The 27,491-nt window shown below is 36.3% G+C and overlaps 1 protein-coding gene across 9 annotated transcripts in view; it reads left to right on the top strand.

Moving 5' to 3' along the window:
- LRRC4C (leucine rich repeat containing 4C) overlaps positions 1-27,491 on the top strand; it is a 1,157,697-nt gene that overhangs the window by 906,070 nt on the left and 224,136 nt on the right. The gene's annotated exons all lie outside the window — the stretch shown is intronic.

Raw genomic sequence — 27,491 nt, 5'->3', positions numbered from 1 at the left:
TAAGGAGGCCAGCAGATACTTTACATGCATTATCTCAATTAATCATCTCAACAAGTAACAGCCTTATGGTGTAGGTACTATTATCTTTAGTAAAAGTAGGTACTATTAGTTACATGTAAAAAAACTAAAGCATAGAAATGAAGCAACTCGTCTATGGACACACAGGCATTAATGAAACCCAAGTATTAAGAAGGAAATACAAAAATTAACATTTGTGCCCAGTTCTTTCTCTGATTCAAAACTCTAACCACTATGTTACTCTGCCTTCTTATAGATTCTGGCTTCCTGTTTTGTTTTCTAGATATTTCTTAGTGTATCCTTCAAACTTGATGAAGACTTCACTGAAATTCTGAAACCAAATCAAGAACAGATAGCAGATTGAAAACTTCAACTACCACAAAATCCTTCCCGATTGCTGTCCAGATTTGAACCTTCTGATTCTAGTTCCGTCTATCTAGAATGCCTGTTTCACTAATTTCTCTGGAAAACTCCTACTCTCTGAAGTTTTAATTGAAGCATAGCCTCCTCTGTGAAGTCTTTCCTGATCACATAAGAAAAACAGGTTCTTTCCCCTTATATGACCTTTGTATCTTGCAGACGGCTTCACTGAAACACAAATTGTTTTCAGAACTATTTTCCTTAGAATCTGTAAAATTCTATGGAGTGTGAGAGGCCTTTTTTTTTTTTTTTTTTGAGGAAGATTAGCCCTGAGCTAACATCTGTTGCCAATCCTTCTCTTTTTGCTGATGAAGACTGGCTCTGAGCTAACATCCATGCCCAACTTCCTCTACTTTCTATGTGGGACGCCAACCACAGCACGGCTTGCCAAGCGGTGCCGTGTCTGCACCCGGGATCCGAACCTGCGAACCCTGGGCGCCAAAGTGGAAAGTCCGCACTTAACCGCTGCGCCACAGGGCCAGCCCGAGAGGCCATTTTTTAATATATATATATATAGCACAGTGGTTCTCAAACTTCACCACTCCTCAGAATCATCCAGTACTCTTTAAAACACAAATGGCTGAGTCCTGCCACCCAGAGATTCTGACTCAGTAGGTCTGACTCTGTAGGAGCCCACGAATTTGCATTTCTAACATGTCCAAAGTTGATGTTGATATCTCTGGCCTGGGCCACAATTTGAGACCATGTATGTATCAGCTGATAGATAAAAACATGTTAAATGAATACTTTACTGTATATTGTCCTTTATTCCTCAGAACAAGTTGCTAATAAGTTTTTAGTATGAAGATGAAATTGTAGCCATCAGATAGGAAAATGATTCCAACACAGAGAGAATGAAGTATCATAGATAAGAGACTCATAATGGTTTCGTCTTCCTCTCCAATCTTCGTAACCAGTTATTCTGAACTGAGAGTAGGAAGAAGAAAGGCAGACTTTTAGTTTTGAAACAAAAAAAGAACTTCAGATTTCTGTGTCTTCTGCTTTGAGTCTTTAGGTACTTTGATGCATTTATCAAAAATAGAAAAACTACTTCATTTGCATAATTTTGGTGCGGTAAATATCACGCAATAGGGATTAGACTTGGATTTTCAGCACTTTATGGAAATGATTAGATTTAAAATAGTTGTCTCGGCCTGTATGAAATTAAATTAATTAATCAATATTCTTCAAAAATATAGTTTCATATTTTGTATTATAATTGGATTTGCATGTTTTATTTAAATGACCAAAATGACTGGGTGAGTAGATATTATTTAGACTCTGTAGGATATTGTCCTCCTCAAACTTTGTCTTAGGGTCCGCTACAACCTCCATACCCGCCTCCATATATCTTTGAGGTACTATGGTTCTTCATATTTCTTATCTCTTTCCCAGGTAGGTTTTAGAGAAGGAGCTAATGTTAATCATTTTCACTTTACTATCTGTTTACTTCATACTTCCTCCATTGGTATGTTTGAAGTTTAATTCCTCATTTATATCAGCTGAATAAACCAAGGCTTTTGTACCTGTCAAATATCTCTCAGTAAGGAAATGGGAAACACACACATGCACATACACACAATTATATTTTATTTCTAACTCCATATATTTATGAGTCTCAATTCCATATCAGATCTTCTTTGCATTCTGCAAAAGCAAGTGTGACAGAGAATTTATAATCTGCGGTTATAGCACAAACACGGGTTTTATGCCTGCTGTTTACTTCTGAGTCCTTTCACAATGAAGGAATGTAATCAGAATCATTAATTCCAAATTGGAAGGGACGTTTTTGGCTGCCTAAGCCTAATCTGTCATCCAGGAGGATGGATGACAATGCAGTTACTGAACAATACATATGATGAGATGCTCACTACTCTGCAAAGCTATCTAATAGGTGGTCAATATTGAATTTTAGAAATATATTTATTTTAATATTATAAATATTTTAATATTATAAAGTTTGCTCCTCCATTAATTCTAATTTACTTCACGGAAATGCATTTAACATCTACACTCCAATAACTATGTCTTAAAAGATGAGTCAGTATTAATAAATAACTTTTGGGGTGATCCCACTTGGCCTTAATATGCCTACAAGGCAAAAACTCCTAATTTAATTGTTCATGGAAATGAGAATTTTTGATCACATACTTAAATTATATTTATGATAATTTCCCGTGATTACTCCTAAAGTTAACAAAGAGAAATAAGTCAATGCACTAAACACCAAAAAAAGATCCAAAGATCAATTTTTTCAGTTGTCTTGTGTCAATCCATTTCTTGGTATATGATCTGAACTGATATGCTTATAATTGGGTGTCTAGATTTACAGCTTGGTGCCCTACCAAGTGAATCCTCAGTTCAAAGCCCAAGAACCTAACAGGCCCAGATTAGCAAAGACTCCATCTGTTGCTATTTTTGAGTTTATTATATATCATGGGAAGTCTATCCTACTCTATCAGGTTTTCTTAACTTTTTATGACAGTAGAGTTTCTCAACCACAGTAGTATGAATATTTTGTACTGGATAATCCCTTATTTTTTGGATCTGTTCTATGCATTGTAGGGTGTTTTGGTAGCATCACTGGACCCTACCCACTAGATGCCAGTAGCACCCTCCCAGTTGTAACAAAAATGTTTCCAAACATTGATAATTTTGCCCTGAGGGAAAACATTGGCCTGGTTGAGAACTACCATATTAAATAATGATGTGCCCTCTTCTTTTCTTTTCTCTCAAAAAGCTTCCAGATTCTTTGTATAATTTACACATTCTCTCCCCTGGAATCTTTAGGATATGTATCAGAATTTCTTCCAGAAGAAAAACACATGCTATTCCAGTCTGTGGTCTATTTCAATACAGAAAGTTACAAAAATTTGGATTTAAACCACCATACTAAGAACTATGAATTTGAAAATGATCAAACTTAGTATACCTCCTTATTCTATGCCATCACCAAAATGTAATAAAAGTTAATCCGATATAATACAGCTTAAGAGAAATGTTACATATGTGGCCCACCGAGAAAGGTCCTCCAACATTAAGAAATAAGCAAGTAACAGAAAGACGCTAGGGAAAATATTGTTGATGGCATAAGTTAATCAATGGCTCTGAAAGTACCAATAATAAGTTTTTTCATAATTATATGTACTGTATAACACACACCATTGTCATCACCATTATCAAATAATGGTGCTACATCTTTTTCGTACTGTGTAGTTGATGACGTGGAGAGACACCAGACAAGGATAGCAGTGAGAGCCTCTGAAGGATATAATGACGTTATACGTCATTATACTCTGCTAAGAATTTTCAAATCAAGGCTGCGTTACTGGCCTCAAAGGCCATCAACTCTAGCCTAAAGGCATGATTTGAACAACCTCTTCTGTTTTCCATTCTCATGTCTTCTCATTGGCTTATGTTTTCACTGACTTCTCTCACACTATGCTGTTTATGAAACATTAGACACATAGTGAGGGACTATAAATGTTATTTTGGAAATAAGATGTGTTAATTAATATAATGTGAAGCATGGCCAGTGGTCATAGACAGCTGTATTTCAGGAAAATAAACTTGAACAAACCAACATGATATATGAGTTGGGAACCCTGTCCTTTTCAAGCATGTATTTGTTCTGTTCCTCGGGGAATCCCCTAATTTTCTCCTGTGGCTCCTTTGTTAGCTACAAGTTTGTAATACCCATTAGTCTAAGGATACAGAACACTGTGCAGGTAAAGGACAAATTTAACTTCCTTGCCCCAGATACACACACAAACTCACACACACAGGCATTGAAATGCTCACACTGTCCCTGTTTTTGTCTCTGGGTGCTAAGGAACACTTGCAAACTCCCCTGCTCACTTTAAAGTTGGTAACTTCATCAAATTCGTACATGCCAAGCACTGAGCTACAGCATCTGGCTGCAAAGCTGTTTAATCTCTCTGGGAGTTTATTGGTTTAGATCCATGACTAACAATCGTATTAAAAATATGGCAAAACCAGATGTCTATAAATTCCTATAGTTTTTTTGAGGCTGTAGTATATTTCTCTCCAGTTTCTCAAGTTTTCTCACACTCTAAAGAAATTCAAACAGATTTCTTGTCTGCTCTGCTCTACTCCTTTCTGTTTCCATATACAGGCACCAGGGAATCAGATCTATGAAATATGTACTCAGTTTCTTGACCTGGAAAACTTCTAAAAAGTTAACTTGCTTGAGGCTGTTGACTACAGCTCCATTTCAGCTTTGGAAAGGTTGAGAAAAGGGGATATCGTGAGTGGATATTATATTATTTTAATCTTGATTTTTTGAATCTTTTAAACCATGACTCTGCAGACAAAGCATATTTGTGAAAACGGATATGAGAAGTAAAAATGACAAAACACACCCTTAATTATCCTTATCATGTTATTATTAATTACTTGGTTCATCTCTCTCTTTCCTGCACAAGAGTTTTAGTTGATAACAATACTGATTATACTTAACAACCTTCCAGGACTCTACTAAAAGCATTAAATAAATTAAATCATCCCGGTTTAAATGGTAACCAGATAATTATTTTTAATGTCCCTGTTTTAAAGATAAATGATTCAGCTAGAGATTAAGTAACTTTAATATTCATAGCTAGGAAGTGAAGACTGGGATTTGAAACTAGGCTTCCTAGCTGTAGAGATTATACACTTAACTCCCCTGCTATTCTGCCTAGCTACTCCCAGTAGTTGATCAGTTCACTGAGGACAGGAACTGTCGAGCATGGTCAAATGTGAGAGCAAAATTATTTCAGAAACTTTATATAATTGTGCTGTGGTCACAATAAACATTTTGTCTTAAAATTCTTCAACTTCATTAGAATCTGCTGCATATTTTAAGTCTTGACTTTTCATATCCACGTGGCTCTAGCCTAGTTTTTTGCTACAGAATGTCATACCTTGGGAAGAATGTTTGCATTTTACTAATGTAGGTCTGGTGCTTCTTATAAGGAAAAGCCAAGTTATTAAGCTGGTTTTGTGGGCTATACTTGTTTCATCCAGATACTGTGCAGTGTCAGGTAGAGTTTGTTGATTGGTTTGTTGTTAGTACCACCATGTTGATTCCAACTTCTAGTGACCCCGTACAGCAGAGCAGGACCCTGCCTGATCTTTTCTGTGCCATCTTCTCACCTTCTGGCACTATAGTAGACAATGCTCTGCTGCTATTATAGGGTTTTCATGGTCATTTTTTTTATTGAGGTCACATTGGTTTGTAACGTTATATAACTCTCAGGTATAGATCATTATATTTTGACTTCTGTACAGACTGCCTCATGTTCACCACCGAAAGTCTAGTTTCCATCCGTCACCTTACACATGTGCCCCTTAACCCTTTTTGCCCTCCCCCCAACTCCTTCCCCTCTAGTAACCACCAATCTTTTCTCTGTATCTATGTGTTTGTTGCTGCTGTTGTTGTATCTTCCTCATATGACTGAAATTGTACAGTATTTGACTTTCTCCATCTGACTAATTTCACTTAGCATAATACTCTCAAGGTCCATCCATGTTGTTCACAAATGCCAAGCTTTCATTTTTTATGGCTGAGTAGTATTCCATTTCATTCCATACCACGTTTTCCTTATCCTTTCATCCATTTATGGACACTTTGGTTGTTTCCAAGTCTTGGCTATTGTGAATAATGCTGTAATGAACATAGAGGCACATATATCTTTTCAAATTAGCATTTTTGTGTTTTTTGATAAATACCCAGAGGTGAAATGGCTGGATCATATAGTAGGTCTATTTTTAATTTTTTGAGGAATTTCCATCCTGTTTTCAATAATTGTTGCACCAGTTTACATTCCCACGAGCAGTGTATGAGTTTTCCTTTTTCTCCCACATCCTCTCCAACACTGGTTATTTCTTATCTTTTTAGTAATAGCCACTCTGACAGATGTGAGGTGATATTTCATTGTGGTTTTGATTTGCATTTCCCTAGTAATTATTAATGCCGAACATCCTTTCATGTGCCTGTTGACCATCTGTATATCTTCTTTGGAAAAATGTCTGTTCATATCCTCTGCCAATTTTTTTTACTTGAGTTGTTTGGTTTTGTTGTTGAGTTGTATGAGTTCTTTATACATTTTGGATATTAACCTCTTATTCGATATATAATTTTCAATCTTCTCCCAATTGGTAGATTGTCTTTTCATTCTGTTGATGGATTCTTTTGCCATGCAGAAGATTTTCAGTTTGATGTAGTCCCTCTTGTTAATTTTGTTGTTGTTGTTTTGCTTGCCTGAGGAGACATATTCAAAAAGATACTGCTAAGGCCAAGGTGAAAGAGCATACTGTCTATGATTTCTTCTAGGTGTCTTGTGCTTTCAGGTCTTACATTCAATTCTTTAATCCATTTTGAGTTAATTTTTGTGTATGAGGTAAAATAGTGGTCTAATTTCACTCTTTTGCCTGTGGCTGTGTAGTTGTCCCAACACCACTTATTGAAGAGTCTTTCCTTTCTGCATTGTATATACCTGTCTCCTTTGTCAAAAATTAGCTGTCCACACATGTGTAGGTTTATTTTGGGGTTTTCACTTCTGTTCCATTGATCTGTGTGTCTGTTTTCCTTCTAGTACCATGCTGTTTTGATTACTTTAGCTTTGTAGTATACTTTGAAATCAGGAAGTGTGATGCATCCAGCTGTGTTCTTTTTTCTCAAGATTGCTTTGGCTATTTGGGATCTTTTGTTGTTCCATATAAATTTTAGGATTCTTTGTTCTATTTCCATGAAAAAAGTTGTTGGGACTTTGATAGCAATTGCATCAAATCTGTAGATTACATTAAGTAATACGGACATTTTAACTATGTTACTTCTTCCAATCCAAGAGCACAGAATATCTTCCCACTTCTTTGCATCTTCTATTTTTTTCGACAATGTTTTATGGTTTTCAGTGTACAGGTCTTCACCTCCTTGATTAAACTTTTATTCCTAGGTATTGTATTCTTGTTGTTGGGATTATAAATGAGATTGTATTCTTGATTTCTCTTTCTGCTAGTTTGTTGTTAGTGTATAGAAACACAACTGATTTTTTGTATGTTGATTTTGTACCCTGCAATTTTACTGTAGTCACTGATTATTTCTAATAGTTTTTTTGTAGATTCCTTAGAGTTTTCTATATGTAAAATCATGTCATCTGAAAATAGTGACAGTTTTACGTCTTCTTTCTCAGTTTAGATCCCTTTTATTCTTTTTCTTGCCTAATTTCTCTGGCTAGGACTTCCAATAATATGTTGAATAAAAGTGGCAAGAGTGGGCATCTTAGTCTTGTTCCTGTTGTTAGAGGGATAGTTTTCAGTTCTTCACCATTGAGTGTAATGTTAGCTGTGGGTTTGTAATATATGGCCTTTATTATGTTGAGGTGCTCTCCTTCTATACTCATTTTATTGAGCGTTTTTATCATAATTGGACCCTGAATCTTGTTGAATGCTTTCTCTGAATCTATTGAAATGATTATGTGATTTTTATTCTCCATTTTGTTAATGTGGCGTATCATGTTGGTTGATTTGTGGATGTTGAACCATCCCTGCATCTCTGGAATAAATGCTACTTGATCATGGTGTATCGTCCTTTTAAAGTATTGTATATGATTTGCTAATATGCTGTTGAGGAATTTCGCATGTTCATCACTGATTTTGGCCTGTAATTTTTCTTGTTTTGTCCTTGTCTGGCTTTGATATCAGGGTAATATTGGTCTCATAAAATGATTTAGGAAGCATAACCTCCTCTTCAATTTTTTGAAAGGTTTGAAAAACGTAGGATTTAAATCTATTTTTAATGTTTGGTAGAATTCAATGAGAAAGACCTCTGGTTCTGGACTTGTGCTTTTGGGGAGGTTTTTTTGAAAAAATTTTTTATTGAGGTCGTAACAGTATATAACATTGTGAAATTTTAGTTGTAGACGATTATTTGTTAGTCACCATGTATATATGTTCCCTTTACTAGTTATGTTTATGTCCCAACACCCATCCCCTCTGGTAACCACTAATCTACTCTCTTCACATGTTGGTTTATCTTCCACAGAGGTGTGAAATCATGTGACATTTGTCTTTCTCGGCCTGGCTTATTTCGTTCAGCATCATACCCTCAAGGTCCATCCATCTTGTTCCAAATTGGACAATTTTGTCTTTTTTTTATGGCTAAGTAGCATTCCAATGTGTGTGTGTGTGCATATATATATATACCACATCTTCTTTATCCATTCATCAGTTGATGGGCACTTGGGTTGCTTCCATGTCTTGGCTAGAGTGAATAATGCTGCAATGAACATAGGGGTACATAAATTTCTTTGAATTACTGATTTCAAGTTCTTTGGATAAATACACAGTAGTGGGATAGCTGGGTGGTATGGTATTTCTATTTTTAATTTTTTGAGAACTTTCCATACTGTTTGCCGTAATGGCTGCACCAGTTTTCATTCCCAGTAGCAGTGAATGAGCGTTCCATTTTCTCTACATCCTCTCCAACATTTGTTACTTTTTGTCTTACTGGTTATAGCCATTCTAACGGGTGTAAGGTGATAGATCGTTGTAGTTTTGATTTGCATTACCCTAATGATTAGTGATTTTGAACATCTTTTCATGTGCCTGTTGGCCATCCATCTGTCTTCATTGGAAAACTGTACATTCATATCCTCTGCCCATTTTTTGATCAGGTTATTGGTTTTATTGTTGTTGAGTTGTGTGATTCTTTATATATTTTGGAGATTAACCCCTTTCAGATATGATTTGCGAATATCGTCTCCCAGTTGGTGGGTTGTCATTTCATTCTGTTCCTGGTTTCCTTTGCCTTGCAGAAGCTCTTTAGTCTGATGAAATCCCATTTATTTTTTCTTTTGTTTCCCTTGACCGAGTAGACATGGTATTCAAAAAGCTGCTTCTAAGACTGATGTCACAGAGTGTACTGCCTATATTTTCTTATAGGAGTTTTGTGGTTTCATGTCTTACCTTCAAGTCTTTAATCCATTTTGAGTTAATTTTTGTGTATGGCAAAAGATAATTCTTTTGCATGCTGCTGTACAGTTTTCTCAATACCATTTATTGAAGAGACTTTCCTTTATCTATTGTATGTTCTTGACTCCTTTTTCAAAGATTTGCTGTCCATATATGTGTGGGTTTATTTCTGGGCTTTCAATTCTGTTCCATTGATTTGTATGTCTGTTTTTTTGCCAGTACCATGCTGTTTTCATTACTATAGCTTTGTAGTATATTTTGAAGTCAGTGATTGTGATGCCTCCAGGTTTGTTCTTTTTTATCAGGATTGCTTTAGCTATTCAGGGTCTTTTGTTGCCCCATATGAATTTTAGCATTCTTTTTCTATTTCAGTGAACAATGCCATTGGGATTCTGATTGGTATTGCATTGAATCTGTACATTGCTTTGGGTAGTATGGACATTTTAACTATGTTTATTCCTCCAGTCCAAATGCATAGAATATCATACCATTTCTTTATATCACCATTAATTTCTTTCAATAATATCTTATACTTTTCATTGTTTAGGTCTTTCACCTCCTTGGTTAAATTTATTCCTAGATATTTTATTCTTTTTCTTTCTATTGTAAATGGGATTGTATTATTGAGCTCTTTCTGTTAGTTCATTATTAGAATATAGAAATGCAATTGATCTTTATAAGTTGATTTTGTACCCTGAAACTTTTCTGAAGTTGTCGATTATTTCTAATAGTTTTGTGATGCATTCTTTGGGCTTTTCTATATTTAGAATCATGTTTTCTGTAAAGGACAAGAGTTTTACTTCTTCATTTCCAATTTGGATAATTTTTATTTCTTTTTGTTGCCTAATTGCTCTGGTAAAAACTTTCAGTACTATCTTGAATAAGAGGGGTGAGAATGGGCAATCTTGTCTTGTTCTTGTTCTCAGAGGGATGGCTTTCAGTTTTTCAGCATTAGGGATGATGTTGGCTATGGGGTTGTCTTATATGGCCTTTATTATGTTGAGGGACTTTCCTTCTCGACCCATTTTAATGAAAGATTTTATCAAAAATGGATGTTGGATCTTGTCAAATACTTTCTCTGCATCTATTGAGATGGTTATGTGGTTTTTATTACTCACTTTCTTTTTTTTTTAAGATTTTATTTTATTTTTTTTTCCTTTTTCTCCCCAAAGCCCCCCAGTACATAGTTGTATATTCTTTGTTGTGGGTCCTTCTAGTTGTGGCATGTGGGACGCTGCCTCAGCGTGGTTTGATGAGCAGTGCCATGTCTGCGCCCAGGATTCAAACCAAAGAAACACTGGGCCACCTGCAGCGGAGCACACGAACTTAACCACTCGGCCACAGGGCCAGCCCCTATTACTCATTTTCTTAATGTGACATATCCCATTGATTGATTTGCTGATGTTGAACTATCTCTGCATCCCTGGTATAAATCCCACTTGATCATGGTAGAAGATCCTATTAATATATTGCTCTATTCAGTTTGCTAATGTTTTGTTGAGGACTTTTGCATCTATATTCATCAGAGACATTGGCCTGTAATTTCCCTTCTCTGCATTGTCCTTGTCTAGCTTTGGGATCAGGGTGATGATGGCTTCGCAGAATGAGTTAGGAAGTGTTCTGTCTTCTTCAATTTTCTGGAAGAGTTTGAAAAGACTAGGTATTAAATCTTTTTTGAATGTTTGGTAGACTTCTCCAGAGAAGCCATCTTGTCTTGGACTTTTATTTTTTGAGAGGTTTTTGATAACTGTTTCAGTTTCTTTGCTTGTGATAGGTTTATTCAGATTCTCTCTTTCTTCTTGGTTCAGTTTTGGGAAGTTCTAGATTGCCCAATTTGTTCTCATAAAGTTTTTCATATTATTTTCTTAGAATTCTTTTTATTTCTGTGGTATCTGTTGTATCCTCTTTCATTTCTAAATTTATTTATTTGAGGCTTCTCTAATTTGTCTTAGTGAGTCTGGGTAAGTGTTTGTCAATTTTGTCTATCTTCTCAAAGAACCAGCACTTAGTTTCATTGATACTTTGTACTGCTTTTTTGTTTTGATTTCATTTATCTCTGATCAAATATTTATTATTTCCCTCCTTCTGTTGACTTTGGACTTTGTTTCTTCATTTTTTTCTAATTATGTTAGGTGTAGTTTAACATTACTTGTTTGGGAGTCTTCTTTGCTAAGTTGTGCCTGTATTGCTATGAATTTCCCTCTTAGGACTGCTTTTGCTGCATCCCATATGAGTTGGTATGGTTTATTTTCATTTTCATGTCTCTCCAGGTATTTTTTGATTTCTCTTTTAATTTCTCCATTGATCTATTTGTTGTTCTGTAGCATGTTGTTTAGTCTACATATATTTGTCTCTCTCAGCTTTTTTCTTATAGTTAACATCTAATGTCCTTCATTATGGTCAGAAAAGATGCTTGATATGATTTCAATCTTCTCAAAATTATTTAGGCTTGTCTTGTTTCCAAACATGTGGTCTATCTGTGAGAATGATCCATGTGCACTTGAGTAGAATGTGTATTCTGCTGATTTTGGATGGAGTGTTCTACATATATCTATTAACGCCATCTGATCTAGTTTTTCATTTAATTACAATATTTCCCTGTTGACTTTCTGTTTGGATGATCTGTCTATTGATATAAACCGGGGGTTGAAGTCCCTTACTATTATTATATTGCTGTTAATTTCTCCTTTTAGGCCAGTTAAAGTTACTTTAAGCACTTTGGTGCTACTGTGCTAGGTGCATATATATTTATAAGTGTTATGTCCTCTTGGTGGCGCAGCCCTTTAATCATTATATGCTGCTCCTCTATGTCTTTCATTGCCTTTTTCATCTTGAAGTCGACTTTGTCTGATATAAGCATAGCAACACCTGCTTTCTTTTGTTTGCCTTAAGCTTGGAGTATTGTCTTCCATCTCTTCACTCTGAATCTGTGCTTGTCTTTTTTTTTTTTTTTTTTTGTGGAAGATTAGCCCTGAGCTAACTACTGTAATCCTCCTCTTTTTGCTGAGGAAGACTGGCCCTGAGCTAACATCCATGCCCTTCTTCCTCTACTTGATACATGGGATGCCTACCACAGAATGGCTTTTGCCAAGCGATGCCATGTCTGCACCCGGGATCCAAAATGGCAAACCCCTGGCCGCCGAGAAGTGGAACATGTGAACTTAACCACTGTGACACCAGGCCTGCCCCTGTGCTTGTCTTTAGAGCTGAGATGTGTTTCTTGGAGGGAGCATATTATTGAGTCTTGTTTTTTAATCCATCCAGCCCATCTACATCTTTTGATTGGAGAATTCAATCCATTTACATTTAGAGTGATTATTGATATCTAAAGGCTTATTATTGCCATTTTATCACTCATTTTCCAGTTGTTCTATATTTCCCTTGTTTGTCGTCCCATGTATTTACAACTGTCAATTCAGTTTTATATTTCTTTAAGATGGCTTTTTCTTTATTTATTATTTGTTCCTATGTTCTGATTTTTTGTTTAGCGTTTACTGTGAGGTCTGTATAAAAGCTCTCATAGATTAGATAGTCCATTTTCTGATAGCCTCTTACTTCCTTAGTCTGAGCAATTTCCATCCCTTTCTTCTTCCCAGTCTGAGTTATTATTGTCACAACTAATTCTGTTTTGTGTTGCGAGTTTGTGATTAAAATAAAGTGATTATAGTTATTTTTGATGCTTTCCTTCCCTTTATCTTTAATAAGTGTTTGCTAACCTGTTCTAATAGAGAGCTGCAATTTTATGATTTTGTCTGCTTGTTTATCACCTTGCTCAAGGCTTTGCAAACTCTTTCTTTTTTTCACATATGAGGGCCTTCTTGACCATTTATTGTCGGGGTGGGGATCTTGTCATGATGTACTCTCTCAGCTTTTGTTTATCTGGGAAAACTTTTATTTCTCCATTGTCTGTGAAGGATCGTTTCACTGTATAGAGTATTCTTGGAATATATGAAAGAGTTTGTCTTTCAGAACTTTGCATATATCATTTCACTCTCTCCTAGCCTGTAAGGTTTCTATGGAGAAATCCACTGAAAGACTGGTAGGAATTCCTTTGTGTATTATTTTCTTCTTTCTTGTTGTCCTTAATATTTTTTCTTTGTTGTTGACTTTTGCCAGTTCTACTAATATATGCCTTGGAGAAGGTCTTTTTACATTGATGTTATTAAGAGTTATATTAGCTTCATTTACGTGTAATTCATATCCTTCCCCAGGTTTTCAAATTTCCCAGCTATTATCTCTTTGAACAAGCTCTGCTCCTTTCTCCTTCTCTTCTCCCTCTGGAATACCTATACTCTTTACGGTGGATTTTCTAATTGAGTTGGATGTTTCTTGGAGAATTTCCTCATTTCTTTTTAGTCTTTGTTCTCACTCCTCCATCTGTGTCATTTCTATATTTCTGTCCTCTAAATTACTGATTATGTTCTCCATTACATCAGCTCTTCTTTTTAAGGATTCCAAATTTTTCTTTGTCTCCTTCATTGTGTTTTCATCCTCAACATTTCTGATTTTTTTTATAATTTCAATCTCTTTTGTGGAGAATTCCCTCTGTTCATTAATTTTATTCCTGAGATCATTGAACTGTCTTTCTGTGTCTTCTTGTAACTTGTTGAGTTTCTTTATGATGACTATTTTGAATTCTGTGTCACTTAGATTGTAAATTTCTGACTTCAGGATTGATTTCTGGGCACTTGTCATTTTCTTTCTGGTCAGGAGGGTTAATATACTTCTTTGTGCTATTTGATTGCGTGGACCTTTGCCATCACACAGTAGTAGTATCTGATTGCAGATTCCACCTGCAACCACTGGATGCAGCAAGAGCTGTGTTTTCTGAGCATTCTGTAACCCCTGGCAGATGTGCCTGTCTGTTGGAAGCTGAAGCAACAGGGCCCTTCTGCGTTTGCCCATTGGCCACTACTGCTTTACACATATAGGAGCAGGTGCTGTGGTGGGGATACCCTGCTCTGTGCAATGGGATGAGCTGGTGCACTGAGTGGGGAGAGGGGTGCTTTCTTTAATGTGTGTGATCCTGTGTGCTGCTGCTCTGAACTCACTGCCTGCCTGCCTGCCTGCCTGGGCTGCTTGGCCTTGTGTGGATGCCCTCATGATTACTGAGCTGGCTCACTGGAGCATTCCCACAGGCTGGGAGGCAACTCTGAAAGTGCAAACATTCCTATGGAAGGATGCCTCTTCCACCTTCGCCTCTCAGAGCCAGTTGCCAGCCTCCGTGCGAGGTCCCACACCCTAGATAGCTCCCACTCCTCTTGAGGAGGGAGAGGAGATATGCTTAACTCATTCTCATGCTTCCCAGGGGAGTCCAGTACCACCCACTTTCAGACATATGCCTGTGTGGATCTCTCAGCCATCTATTGTGTTGTATGAATATCTTCTGTTGGTTTATGGTTTTCCTTTTCATTGTATCTTGGGGAGAGAGACTAGGGGAGGAGCTCACTCCACCATGATGTTGACAGCCCTCTCCCCTTGGGAGGATATTGATTACTGTTTTCATCTCCTTACTAGAGATTTGTCTATTCGTATTCTCTATTTCTTTTTGATTCAGTTTTGGAAGGTTGTATAATTCTAAGAATTTATCCATTTCTTCTAGATTATCCAACATGTTGGTTTACAGCTTTTCATAGTACTCTCTTATAATCCTTTGTGTTTCTGTGGTGTCTATTGTAATTTCTCCTCTTTCATTTCTGATTTTATTTATTTGAGACTTCTCTCTTTTTTTCTTAGTGAATCTAGCTAAAGCTTTGTCAATTTTGTTTGCCTTTTCTAGGAACCAGCTCTTAGTCTCATTGATCTTTTCCTTTGTCTTTTTAGTCTGTATTTCACTTATTTCTGCTCTGATCTTTATTATTTCCAACCAAATACTTATTTTGAATTTCATTCATTCTGCTTTTTTAAATTCCTTTAGCTGTAATTTTAGATTGCTTATTTATCTATTTTTTCAAGGTATGCTTTTTGGTGAAGAAGATTGGCCATGAGCTAACATCTGTTGCCAATCTTCCTCTTTTTGTTTTCCTACCCAAAGCCCCAGTACATAGTTGTGCATCCTAGCTGTAATTCCTTCTAGTTCTTTTATGTGGGATGCCACCATAGCATGGCTTGATGAGCGGTGTGTAAGTCCTCACCCTGGATCTGAACCAGTGAACACTGGGCCACCAAATTGGAGCACATGAACTTAACCACTATGCCACAAGGCTGGCCCTTTAGATTGACTATTTGAGATTTTTCTTGTTTCTTGATGTAGGCCCAGATTGCTATAAACCTCTCTCTTAGTAATGCTTTTGCTGTATCCCATAGATTTTAGTATGTTGTATTTTCATTTTCATTTGTCTCCAGTTAGTTTTGATTTCTCTTTTTATTTCTTCATTGACACAATAGTTGTTCAGCAACGTTTTGTTTAATCACCATACATTTGTGACTTTTCCAGTTTTCTTCTTATAGTTGCATTCTGCTTTCAGACTGTTGTGGTTGGAAAAGATGCTTGATATTATTTCAATCTTCTTAAATTTGTTGAGTCTTGTTTAGTGGCCTGATCTATCCTGTGATAGATCTATCCTGGAGAATGTTCCATGTGCACTCAAAAAGAAAATGTATTGTGCAGTTTGGGGTTGGAATGTTCTGTAGATATCTATTAAGTCCTTCAGGTCTAATGTGTCATTTAAGGTCATGGCCAATTTTTTTGGAAGTGGGTGGCTGGGTCCTTTTTCCTAGTCTGTCTTTGTCTGGAAGCTCCATTGAAACTTGTCCACCTTTGGTGACCCTGCTGGTATTTGAACTACCAGTGGCCTAGCTTTCAGCATCACAGCAACACACAGCTACAACAGCATGGTAACTGGCAGATGGGTTTTGTGAGTCCCTGACCAGGAAAGGAACCCAGGCTGCAGATGTGAGTATGCCTCGTCTTGGCCACCTGTTGATTTGTTCTTTGATATTATTCTTCTCTTGCTGTTAAAGAGAAGATTCCTTTTCCTCTTTGGTTAGATCCCCCAAATACCCAAAACCTTACTTATTTGGAATATGCCATCTCTATTTCATTTATAAAGAGTACTTCAATGTAATTGCTGCTATTGACAAAGGGGTATTGGAATCAGTTTGCCAGTGTTACTTTTTTACCTCTAAGATGATATGTTGATAGTAAAACCAAAAGTGCGTTATCATATCTGATTATAGACCCTTAAAGTTAATTTTTAATAACTCTGTCAGCTATAGAGCTTAGAAATGAATCTGTTATCTGATTCTGTTACCAGAGACTTCTGCTCAACCAGGAGATATCTTTGAAATTTCAGGGGATACATGGGATAATTCCTACAATTTTTCAAAAATGAACACAAAAGGAGTAGAAAGAGTGTAAACATAGTTGCTTTCCACTTGTGTGTTGTTAGGCCTTTCCCGTAGCCTCTTTCTGCTTCAGCTTTCTTATTTTTCAAATGAGGAGATTGAAGAAGTGATCTCAAAGTATTTGGAGTTTTCTTTCCTCCCATCATTAAAATTCAAAGGATGTTGAAATTCATTGCCTGATGATAAATGAGGCACTTAAAGAGGTAAATATAGCACCCTGATTAATAACACAGTAGCATTCGGTACAGGATGGAGAGTAATCTTGTAGAGACTTAGCAAATCTCCTCACTTCTGATTTTCCTTCTTTCTGCTATGCCTGCTGGGTATTAAATGAACTGTTCCTCAAAAAGGACACCTGGGACTTCAGAATAAAGCATGATAGGAATGTGGAAAAACGTGATACAAATTCTTAAACATTTATACTTCTCCAGAATCTTTGTTTTGGCTAATATCCCCACTGTTTTCCTGCCATATATTAAGTATTCAATAAATTATAGATATTAATTTTTTTGGGAAGATTCACCCTAAGCTAACATTTTTTGCCAATATTCTTCCTTTTTTCTCTTCTTTTTCTCCCCTCAAAGCACCAGTACACAGTTTTGTATAGTTGTAAGTTCTTCTGTTTCTTCTGTATGAGCCACTGCCACAGCATGGCTACTGACAGATGAGTGGTGTACTTCTACACCCGGGAAACAAACTTAGGAAGCCAAAGCAGAGCATGCACAACTTTAAACACTAGACCATCAGGGCTGGCTCTACATATTTTTATGATATGAATTTATATGGAGAAAGTTGAAGTCAAAAAGAAACAAATGACTAAACCCATTAAACAGTAAGCAATTTGGGCACAGGAATTGTAACTGTTTCTCATCCAGCTCTGTATCTTCAGAGTCTAATATGGTTTATGGCACAGAGTAGGAAATTAATGAATGAATATTGAATATAAATAAGACTAATCCTATCCCTGAGGGTCAAGAAGGGTATAATAATAACAATCACTACCACCATCACAACAAATATTTATTTAGAAACTTTTGTGGCCACATAATAAGAGCTTCTCATTCATTATCAAAAATTGTTATATGATTCTCATTCCCATAAGCAATGAATAAGAATTACCCTTAGTCCACCTCCTCATTAAACTTTTTAGTTTTAGGCAATCTTGTGAAGGGGTAATGATATATCCTTTTGGTTTCATTTATGTTATGCTGAGTGCTAATTATTAGAGCCTCTTTCATAAGTTTATTAGTTATTTGGATGTTTTTTCTTTTGAAAAGTGCTTATTAAAGTCATTGTCAATTTCCTACTGAATCTTCTTATCTTCTGTTTGTTCTATCGTGTCTTATGATTATATGTGTTGCGAGTGTCTTCTCTCAGTTTACTACTTGATTTTCACTCTCTTTATGATATCTTTTTGTGAACAGAACTTCATTTTTTTTAAAAGACTGGCACTTGAGCAGTTGTCAATCTTCTTTTTTTCTTCTTCTTCTTCTCCCCATAACCCCCCAGTACATAGTTGCACATTCTAGTTGTACGTCCTTATGGTTATGCTATGTGGGACGCCACCACAGCATGACTTGATGAGTGGTGCCATGTCCATGCCCAGGATCCGAACCAGCAAAACCGTGGGCTACTGAAGTGGAGTGCGGAAACTTAACCACTCAGCCACAGGGCCAGCCCCAGAACTTCTTCATTTTAATCATCAAATTTATCAAATTTTCTTTTATGGTTAATGCTTTTTGCGTCTAGTTTAATAAAGTCTTCTCCCAAGGTCATGAAAATATTTCCCTATATTATCTTACATGTGTTTTATCATTCTGCCTTTCAAGTCTAGGTCTCTATTTACGTGAAATTGCTTCTTGTGTATTGTGTGAGGTAGAGACTAATATTGAACTTTATACTTATGGATACTAAATTGTCTTTTCACTATTTTTTTTTAAAGAAGGTCTCCTTTTATTGGAAAAGTCAGACATGCATGTGGGGAAAACTAGCACACCATTGCCAGACATAGCAGTGTTCCATACACAAATATTTGTTGCACATCTACTATACAAGCTATAATTGGCTAAGTTATTCAACCTACTGTAATTTTAAAAAATCCTAAATTCTATGGCTTAAAATCAATCCATTATGGGTCAGCAGGGGCTCCCTGCTATAATTGGTGACCAAAAAAGCAGACTATTTTTCATTATACCTAGTCACCAACATTTCTGACCTTATATACAGCTTGCTATTCCTCCTGCTAGCAACATATTACTCTCTCTCTCTCTCCCTGTCTCTCTCTCTGTCTCTCTCTCTCTGTCTCTCTGTCTCTCTCTCTCTCCTCAAGGGAGACAAGCCAAAACTCCCATCCAGGCATGTGTCATCAAGCACAAAGTTCAAGATTACTGGTATTGTAGGCTAGGTGTGTCCGTTTCTCACTCCATCCCCCTCCTACTCACCAAATATATCCCTGTGCTAATCTCTGGAACCTGTGAAAATGTTATGTTACATGGCATAAGAGATTTTCAGATGAAATTAAGATTGCAAACATTAAAATAGAGAGATTATCTTGGATTTTCTGAATGGGCCCAATCTAATCTCAGAAGCCCTTAAATGCAAAGAACTGTGTTCAGCTAGAAGAAGAAGGGTGATGATGCAGAGCAGAATCGTGTGGTTGTCTGCCTGGTGCTCACTACCTGTTAGGAATTCCTGAAATCCTATTGGACAGACACTAAGAAGGCCCTTAATGTCCTTTGATTAGGCTTCAATGTTGCTGTCTTGTTGGAGTCCTTGACTCTGCATTCCTGAGAGTGCCTTTTCTGTTATCTTCCACAACCATATCAGAAATGAGTATTAAAGAATTTGACCTCCTTTGAAAATGAGCCGTTCCTCATCTTATTTCCTATTGGTTGAGTCCTAAGGGTTGCGTTATGTCTTAGTCATAGATATTTTTTAGTTTGGACATGGTAGTTTCTTTGACAATACAACTCTCTTAGAAAGCTATTTGATCCCATCAGCCAAAAGCCACACCCATATTCTTGTCAATATAAGGTTCTTAGATTTCTAGACATGTTTCTAAGTCATACTTCTATATTTCTATGTTTCTTAATCCCATACCTCTATCTCTCCCTCTCCTCCCCCTACCTACCTAATAGTGAATTCTATGAGCCAGGATCATATGGCTTAATGAAAGAGCAATATTTTCCCAAGCCATGTTGTCCAGTTGGGAGCCTCAACCTTCACTGTGTCTTTGTTCTGATCCATTTGTGTCTCAATAGTCTCATAGCACTTTGCATATACATCTGTCCTAGAACTGATTGCAATTTTACATTTCTCCGCAAATTTCTCTGAAGCCATTAGACACAGAGACTTTGTCTGATTCATCTTGCATATTCATCTTCTAGCACATAGTCTGGTAAATAATTGTTGGCTCACTAACAGTGTATTAAAACCACGAGTGCATCTGAAAGGGTTAACATGCCCAAGTGCTTGTTTAACTCAGAGGGGCCTCAGTTGCAAAAACAAAGGAGTTCACCATGGTCTATAATTATTCATATGCTGATTAGAGATTTAGGCCATTGGGAGGTGGTAGTTATTGAATTGATCATTAAAATAATATATGGTTACTTGGGCCAAAGTTGCCAAGTTCATACCTATGCATCCGAAGGAAATATTGTTGTGCCAACAGCATGGTCAGAAGTGTACAAAATGTGGTGTCTAGCTTCTCTAATTGGGAAGAACCATCTCCTCAACTTTGTAGAGCAGATATGGCCAAAGCATAAATATGACCATAGCTGGACAAACTTGAACTGAAGTAAACTACAGCTTATAATATTGGGGAATTGCTTGCAGTTAAAAGAAATCAAACTGACAAGTTCAGATGCAACTGTCTATGGAATTTTTAAACTAGGAATTGAGTAGTATGAAAACTAATAACCATATGCCTCAGTTTTTGTGGGAAAAGTGCCTATACTGTATTTTCTATAATTTTTTAATTGATGACTTTGTGATCTAGGAAGAAACACTTCTTATGCAAAAATGAGGGTCTCTGTGTCTAAGGGTTGTATTTAGACAAGATTCTTCAAAAAGTCAGTGTGCAATGGCAATTGAATATGACTCACTCCACGTTAAAACATTGCAAAGGATTTGCTAAAATAAGCTTACAAAGGATCCATTCGAAAAGGTGGGCCTATAAAAACCTAGAATAACTACAATGAATTGAAAACATTTTTCTTTTAATGTTTATTTTCAGAATTTTTTTGGATAATTTTATTTTATTTTGGAAACAATTTCCTGTCTCTTGGAAAATAAACTCTCAATGCATACTGCATACTCTCTTTCTCCCTTGTAAAACCCATGCTAGGATGATTTGCTAACTTTGTTTTACCTCTTGATGAAGAGTGTGGACTGGCAGAAGCCCTCTCAATATGTTACTTTGATTTTATGTTCTTGGAATTTTGTATCGCAACTTGATGACCCTGAGTCTTGACAGATTTGTTTCGAGGCCCTTCTTCGACCTTGCTATTCTTAGTGCATTTTGTTAAGGCTGTTTACAATATGTGTTGTATAAAGGTATTTTTGTTGTTCTTGTTGTTTTCTGCATTTTTTCCCCCGCCTTTGCTTCTCTAACTTCTGGGAGTTGGTTCAACTCTGATACTTGCTCAAAATAACACCTTCCCTGATTATCAATCCTCATGGGGACGTGAAGAATCTTCTTTCTTGTCTATAGCAGCGATTTCAGTGAATGTTTTAGATGTCGCAGACAGGATTGACATCTCTGTCCTGGACATTTGGCTGGCATTTTGCATGCTGTCTGTGTGAGTTCCCATCTGGCCAGTGTTAGTGAACCCTGGCGGCCAGCCCTTAGCTCCGTCTTTACAGGTGTTGAATTTAGTGGGTCCTTTCAGGCCTAGATTTATCTTAGCAAGCCAATAAAACTCCTGCATCCTTACTAAAATGTAAGAATTTTAAAGGGAATCACTTTTATAACTTCCTTTTGCAAATGCAAATCGTCTTGGGACCTATGAAGTGCCATTTTGTTTTAAAATAATTTCTTCTGCTTCTCCCTACAAAAGAAAATTGGAAATACCCCGATCAATATGGACTGCTTATAAAACATTTGGCAAGTCTGCCACTTTTTTCTTTTTCATATATACATCTTACTTTAAATTAAAATTTTAGAAATAATGTTTAGATGGTTGCTTCCTCTGTTTAACCATTCTGATAACTATTTAAAACCCACAGAATAAAATGGGATCATGAGAGGAAGGAAAATAACAGAAAAAGAGAAGCTTGGGTCCTTAAATTTCATTGCTCCCTGGCTGTTGAAGAGAAGGGCCAGCAATTCTGTAACAGGGGATAGAACTGATTTCAATTCCTATCTCTGTGTAATTCTCATGTGGAGTCAACTGATTTGCACCTTGGCAACAGGCTTCTGTCCTGGTTGTGACTGTGCCACTGGTCATCTAGACACAGATTTGGTACATAATAGTCATCAACGGGTTTCTGTTGAATGGATGTGGTAAATAAAAACCCCTCTGCCTTTCTCTTATTATGCATTAACAATTATCTTATCATCTCATTAACCATTTTATGAGCCTCATCTATTTGCTAAGACAGTGTAGATACTTTATTTACAACTCATTTAATTAATCTTACAATATCCCTTGAGGCAGGCATTATTATCATACTGTTGGAGATTAGGAAATTGGAGCTCAGAGGTGTTTAAAGACTGGCCCAAGGTGATACAACAGTTAAATGCTAGAAGACAGATTTGAAATCTGATTTGCTTGTCTGCAAAGCCCATGGAAGCTGTATCATTCACGTTAACACTGTCTTTATAGAGAAAAATACCATATTATGGAAACTTCTTGTTTGTACCAAACAGAAACTCATTTAGGCTAGCTTATGAAAAAATAAATAATAACAACAGGAATTGTATTATAAAAATTCAGAATTATATCCTGAAACCGAAGTGCAGACATGCAGACGAAATCAGAAATTGGGAGATCCCAGGAACTGAGATCATTCTGTTACAAAGCTTTCAGTCGAGTGGGAATACAGGAGTTAATTGAATAATCACACAGGCACATGGAAAATGTCCCTGTGTTAAGTGCATTGAGGGAGAAGTCCGTGGTGCTATGAGAAGAATTTGGTTCAGTCTTGCACAGAAAATCACGTGTGCCCTGATCTGAACGTTGAGGAGGCATTAAGTAAAATTAAAAGATGATCCCTCCTGTTCACAGTCCCCTTACCTTTCAAGACTCCACTCAAAATTTTCTCTTCCCAAAAGACCTTCTCTGACCTTCCCAATGTAAACTGCATCCCCACAATTATTTGCTCACATTTTGTTGTACTTTTATTTCATGTCACTTTAATGCAGTTTACAATTATTTGTGTGTGTTGATTTTTAAAATATCTATTTTTCCTTCTATACTATGTAGTTAATATAAAAATCTGGGCCACCTTTGAGAATGTACCTGCTTTAAGCCAATCATCTGTGACCAAAGTCAAGGGTCATGAATAAAAACACAGCTGTCACAGTGATCAGTGGTGTGCAGGGGTGGAAGGTGCAGTTCAGTGAATATTTGAAATTTTGAATATGGGTTGAGATTCTACTGTGTGGATGGCATTATCATAAAGGCTGGGGATACAGATGTAAACACAGGCACAGCTCAGCGCTTATAAAGCTCTCAGCCTAGTAGAAGGAGTAAGATAATATCCACATACATTTGTAACTCACATAATATTCTAGAAGACAAGGTGTTATGGAAAAAAGGAAAGCAGGGAGGGAAAACAGGAATTGCAATTTTAAATAGAAATGTCAGGGAAGGCCTCCTTGAAAACATGACCTTTAACCAAAAGGTTGAAGGAGGTGAAGACACAAGATATGTGCGCATATATGTTCTCAAAAAAAAGTAGATTCATAACTTGAAGATACTTAAAGAACACTAGGTACAATATTGTGGCTTCTACTCTCCCTTCTTCTCATGATTCCCCTTTCAGTTAATGTCACTTCACTTTTCTTATCTTAGCTCTTATCCAGATTGCCAGGATGGCCCCAGTGCATTTCGATGCAGTGACACAGATCAATGATGACAATTTTTTAAAAAGTATTAGTGCAACATCAAAGTCTTGCACGTTATACGATTTAGTGGTGGAATCTTCTTTTATGATCTGAATATAGACTAACAATTGAAACTGTTTCCATCAAATGAATCAGACAAGATGGAAAAATGAGTGTATGTGAACTGTTATATGCCTGTGTTATTCTATATCAGTAGAAGTAAACAACCAATAAAGCTCTAAATACGGTACTAGTTAACCTGTGTTCTTTTGCGAATTTATTCATACATCATTTAAGTAAGAAGTTAATGTCTACAATGTACTTGGTTCTGTGCACTAGAAATACACTGGAAAACAAGACAGATCTAAATGCTACACAAATGGAGGTAAATATACACTGAGAGTTTAAATATTTACCTTTGTAGTATCAATTTCATATCTATGTCTTGGTTCCCAAAACAGATTAGAATCTCCCGAAAGGAGCTGGGTATCTCTCTATTGCAGAAACACATGTAGTGCAGTAATCTGTGTTGGCACTAACTTATTTCAAATTGTCAGTATGTAGTGATAGAACTCATGCTGACATTAAAACTCATCTAGTCTACCTACCCCCACCCCCCCCCCCCACACACACACCACATTTTAGAGCTAACAACACTGAGAAATATAAAGAGACTTGCATGAGATCGGAGACTTAGTTGCAGTGTTTGGACTTGAAATGAGAACATCTGGGTACTATTTGCATTGCAACATCCCATTGAGTCTGCCTTCCTTCTCTTTCTCCTCATTAAAATGGCTTACTTGAGAAATGTGTGTGGATGTACTTAAATTATGTCTCTACCTATATGGATATAGATACAGATATATATCTCGCCCCACACATAATGGATTTAAGTAAACATTATCTATTATAAGCCTTATCTATTTATATATATATATACATCATTCATCATCTCAGTATACATACAAAATGTATACATAATACGGGAAAATATTATTCTTTTAAAGTTTTTCTCTGAAATCTTACCACATCTCTGATAACACATTCTCACAATACCCTCAATTTAACATCATTCATCCTATAAATTTTTTCCTGAATCTCAACTTCCTGGCTGACAATATCTTCCTAGAAGTTTCAGCCTATTCTAATTGTTTCAAGCAGCACCAAACCTAGTACCTTAAACATAGTAAATATTTAGTAGTTAATTCTAAGTTAAATATTTATACAGTTTATTACTCAATTAGACCACAATTTCCTCAAGGATAGAAAACATGTCCTATACTGGTTTATTTCTCCACAGTTTTGGGTACATTTGTGAGTACATAGACGCATACAGGAGTTTATAACTGGAAGCGACTTTAAGGATAATCTAATTTAGTCTTCTCATTTTGCAGAAGACAAAACACTTTTAGCAAAGTAAAATAAGGCTTTTTCTGGCAATGGAGCTATTTGGTTGTACTGAAAATAAAATCCTGGTCTCATAACATTCTGATATACTATATTGAAATCCTCAATTTATATCCAATAAATATTTGTTGAACTGAACTTAACTTTGTAGTGTGTGCATGAGAGAATATGTAAGGTGTATTCCTACTGAGACAAATTTGAAATATTATTGATAGTATGTATTCGTTTGCAGAGACAGATACAGTAAGTAAAATGGAGATAGCTCTATACTTAATACAACCCACTCAGGTACTTTAAATAGAATAAATATTTGAAAAAATCGTGATGACAATAAAGTTAATTGTTCTCACCATGTCAAGATTGGCATTTTTGTTCTACATCATGAATATCTGACAATCATCAGCTTGAGTCACCACCCATGACATTTGCTTCTTCTCTTAACATACTATTGTGTAAAAAGAATCCTCCTTTATTTGATTAATATATCATGCTGCTTAAAAATCTCTGAAGCTCCCCAAGCTTGCCTTCAGTTTTCCCTTGGAACTCAAGTGACAGGAGTTTGTCAAGAAAAGACATTAGGGTGGACATACCTAAAAGAACCACAGCATTTAACAAAGGCTAATGCCCTTTACAGATGAGAAATGGAGGCACAGAATGAGGAAGCAACTTCTCTAAGCTTCCATGGGTGGAAGTAAAATTGGGAAAAGAACTCAGGCCCCCGACTTCATTTAACATATCTTGTGGTTCCTGTTTGATACTGATGTATAGTCTCAGGTTTTGTGTTTCTGAAAATGATATTATTTTGTCTTCATTTGGGAAATACATTTTTGCCGGTTACAAGATTCTAAGTTAACAAGTTTTGGTTTTTGGGTTCTTTTCTTCCTATCAGTACTTTACAGATGTTGTTCCACTTTCTTCTGACTTGTATTTTTCCCAATAAAAGTCTCTGTTTTTTTTTTTAAATCTTTTGTTCCTCTATAGGTAATAGGGTTTTTTTTCTTTGCTTATCAAATTTACTTGTATTAAGGAGTATGATTCTGATGTTTCTTTGTGCTATTTTCTTCAATTTTCTCTGGTTTCATTGAGCTGGGTGTATAGTTCTCACGAAATTTGGAAAAATTTTAGTCATTATTTCTACAGATATTTTTTCTGCCCATGCTTCCCAGTTCTGAGGCATCATTACATTTATATTAGGCTCTTTAAATTGCCTTGTAGCTAATTGATGCTCTGTTGGCTTGCTTTTTTTTTTATCCTTTTTAATCTGGATTTCATTCTGGATAATTTCTATTTCTATGTCTTAAAGTTACATTTGCATCTGGAGTGTCTAATCTGTTTCTAATCCTATCCGGTATATATTTTTATCTGAGCCAATATATTTTCTATCTGTAGAAATTCAATTTGGGTCATTTTTATATCTCACATAACGTGTTCATACTTTTCATCTACCTTATTGAATATATGGAGCATACTTATAATAGCAGTTTATCATCTTTGTCTATTAATTCTTTTATCTAAGTCAACTCAGGGTCTGTTTCTGTAAACTGATGTTTCTTTTAATTATAGGACAGATGTTTCCACTTCTTTGCATGACTGGTAATTTTTTATTAGATGCTAGACAGTGTAAACTCGACGTTAGTGGTAACTGAATTTTTCCTGTTATTGTTCCTCCTAATATTTTTGATGTTGAGTTATGGTACTACTTAATTTCTTCTAAAACATCCTTTTACGATTTATTTAGTGGTTTCAGAGCAGCCATTAATCTACAGCTCATTTGATCTCAATTCTGAGGAAACATCCTCTGAGGTCACTATTCAGTGATCCATTTGTTAGGAAGTCTTCCCACTCTGTATGGTGGGAACTTGACTTTTCCTCTTCCTGTGTGAGCAGCAAGGATTTTTCCACCACTTTTTTCTGCTGAGTCTTTTTCCAGAATTGCTAGTTTTCCCACACTTGTATACTAATCAGTACTCATCTAATCATTTTCATGGAAAATTCAGCAAATATCTGGGGCCTGTTATGCTACTCTGTTCTCTGTGGTATTCTGTCTCTCAAACTCTAGACGTTTTTGCCCCCTCAAACTTTAAACACTGTCTCGTGAACTCAGGTGGAACAAGAGGCTCTGGTCAGATTCCTCCTCCTTGCACAGAGACCTGGAATCTCTCTCCAAGGGGTGAGTAAGGATGTTTATAGGGATCCCCTCATTTGTTTACCTTCTTTCAGAGATTACTCTCCTACGCTGTCTATGGTCCAGTGTCTAAAAACCATTGTGTCAGTCAAT

Source organism: Equus caballus, chromosome 12 (genome assembly GCF_041296265.1).
Source record: "Equus caballus isolate H_3958 breed thoroughbred chromosome 12, TB-T2T, whole genome shotgun sequence".
NCBI classification, from domain to species: domain Eukaryota; kingdom Metazoa; phylum Chordata; class Mammalia; order Perissodactyla; family Equidae; genus Equus; species Equus caballus.
This window is presented reverse-complemented; position numbering and strand designations above follow the sequence as displayed.